Consider the following 3,181-nt stretch of genomic DNA (forward strand, 5'->3'; position numbering starts at 1 on the left):
AGTTACTAGAAAAGCTAAGCTAGGCTGAGTGGAGCTGTGTGTGAGAGTTGAAGATCTCCCTGCTTTAACATCAAAACTAACAGTGGGAGATCAAAGCATCCTTTTGGCTCTGAAACTTGGAAGCTGCTTAAATCAAGGCTGACTGGCAAGTACTTTATCTATCTAAATTCCTTTCTGTTATCTCTTTGCTGTGCTATTGTTCTCTGTATATTTATATATATATTGGTTACATCTTTTTCTGTAAATATTTTTATTGCACCCTTTTGACCTTTTAGTAATAAATCTTACTTTCTGAAAGTGTTGAACTGTTTCTAAAGCCTTTAATGCAAACTACAAATTCCTGCCTCTAAAGAGCACTACTGTGTGTGTTTTAAACTTCAGTATATCTCGGCCTGCGGTGACCGTGTTATACAGATGATTATCTCAACCATTATAGTGTTATTGCTGATATTGCTGAGTTTCCTGTTTCTCTGTACAAAAAGGAGGTGGTGGCAGTGTGAAGGGTTAATTGCGTAATTAACCTGACCCAGTAACAATCGCTCCCAGGCTGCAGGTACATAGATTGTGGTCCATTAACTGGAAAATCTTTGTGCAGGGTGCTGACTGTGGCATTGTTACACATGTGACATCGCGGTTTTAGATTGACTAGTCCTTTGGCCACTAGTTTGGTGAGAAGGTCTGGGGTCTGACGCCGCGTTCGTCACAATGGTTTCCCAAAGACGGCGCCATTGACCAAGACAATGGCGCTCCAATCACAGCTGGTGTTGTCCAATCTTGTTTTAACGATCATGCAGAAGAAGTCTCGCACCTTCCCTGGGTCTCCAGACCTCAATATCATAGAGCCGCTATGGTCAGTTTTGGAGAACAAGGTCCGGACTCGGTTTCCTCCTCCAGCATCTCTGCCGGGACTGGAATGATTTTCCCATCAGATTTCATTATCCACCATCCAAGACTTCTATTTGTCGTATTCCGGGAGAATTCAGGCCATCTTGGGGCCGGGTTCACACTGATGAGGTGCAGAATTTGCAGTGTTTTCTGTGCAAAATTGGCACCGCATCACAATCTCACCCCGTTCATGCGGAACGCTGCGGGCGAGTATGTTAACAACACCCTGAAATCAGTCCGCAAACCGCGGTGCAATGTGCAGAATCTAGTGCGGACCAAAAAAAGAGTCCTGCACGTTTTTGGTGCGGATGCGGTGCGATTTGAACCATACAAAACGTACGGCTCCAATTGCACCGCACATAATTCGCATGTGATTCATATAGGAATGTGGTGCCGGTTCCTGTGTGAATCACATGCGATATGCTGCACCACACACGTGTGAACCCGGGCTCAAAGGCGTCCATCACCATATTAGGGAACGATTTCCTTCTTGTACCCGGGTTTCCATCATTTTGTACAACCGCCGTAATTCTCAGCAGAAATTCATCAATGAGAAAACAAAACAATATCTATTCCATCTCCATTATTTTATCCAATGAACTCCTCCAGGCCCATCTCAGGTTTACAAAGTTAATGTTACCACTGAGCGCCAATATAAAGTGAGTATTATCATTCATTGTCAATGTAAAGTTATTGTTACCACCGAGTGCCCATGTAAAGTTAGCATTGCCACTGAGCGCCCATGTAAAGTTAGCATTGCCACTGAGCGCCCATGTAAAGTTAGCATTGCCACTGAGCGCCCATGTAAAGTTAGCATTGCCACTGAGCGCCCATGTAAAGTTAGCATTGCCACTGAGCGCCCATGTAAAGTTAGCATTGCCACTGAGCGCCCATGTAAAGTTAGTGTTACAAATGACCGCAGATGTAAAGTTAGTGTTACCACTGAGCGCCCATGTAAAGTTAGCGTTACCACTGAGCGCCCATGTAAAGTTAGCGTTACCACTGAGCGCCCATGTAAAGTTAGCGTTACCACTGAGCGCCCATGTAAAGTTAGCATTGCCACTGAGCGCCCATGTAAAGTTAGCGTTACCAATGACCGCAGATGTACAGTTAGTGTTACCACTGAGCGCCCATGTAAAGTTAGCGTTACCACTGAGCGCCCATGTAAAGTTAGCGTTACCACTGAGCGCCCATGTAAAGTTAGCGTTACCACTGAGCGCCCATGTAAAGTTAGCGTTACCACTGAGCGCCCATGTAAAGTTAGCGTTACCACTGAGCGCCCATGTAAAGTTAGCGTTACCACTGAGCGCCCATGTAAAGTTAGCGTTACCACTGAGCGCCCATGTAAAGTTAGCGTTACCACTGAGCGCCCATGTAAAGTTAGCGTTACCACTGAGCGCCCATGTAAAGTTAGCGTTACCACTGAGCGCCCATGTAAAGTTAGTGTTACCACTGAGCGTTCGTGTAAAGTTAGCGTTACCACTGTTACAAGGGTCTTTTCCCCATAACGTGGCCAGTGGTTGTGGGGGTCTGCGGGTGAAGCGCTTATATGAATCTGGAAGCCCCCTTTAAGAAGGGGGCCCCCAGATCCCGCCCCCCCGCCATGTGAATGGGTATGGGGTACATGGTACCGCTACTCATTCACAAAAAAAAAGTGTAGTATAAAAAAACTACAGGAGTCGACCTACGGCAAGTCCTTTATTAAAAACAAAAACTATAAATTGTCCCCCGAAATCGATCCAACGTCAATCGTGCTGTCAGAGCGCAGTGCATTGTGGGGCACGGCTGGTGAACAGCCCACCCAATGCCCTTACCATCCGTGTGTTCACCAAACTCATGATGGGCCGACGTTTGAGTCAAACTTATGTTCAACCGGAACATCCAGCCCAACAATACTGAGCTCCTATGTACAGGTTGTCACCGTTGAGCACCCATGTACAGGTTGTCACCATTGAGCGCCCATGTACAGGTTGTCACCATTGAGCGCCCATGTACAGGTTGTCACCGTTGAGCACCTATGTACAGGTTGTCACCGTTGAGCACCTATGTACAGGTTGTCACCGTTGAGCACTCATGTACAGGTTGTCACCATTGAGCACCCATGTACAGGTTGTCACCGTTGAGCACTGATGCAAATTCAGAGTCTCCTGAGACTGCATTATATTTCGGATACAATTGTGTTGGATGTTTCTTTAGCGTTTGTATCTGCATTTGTTGCAATTTCTGCAACTCACCGACCGCACCGATGTATCCCGAGCTGTAGATGAGACAATCATTTCAGGGTTCCCCGAGATTG

The sequence above is a fragment of the Staurois parvus genome, unplaced genomic scaffold (genome assembly GCF_062004578.1).
Source record: "Staurois parvus isolate SC_StPar_1 unplaced genomic scaffold, SC_StPar_1.0 ptg002274l, whole genome shotgun sequence".
In the NCBI taxonomy this organism is placed as follows: Eukaryota; Metazoa; Chordata; class Amphibia; order Anura; family Ranidae; genus Staurois; species Staurois parvus.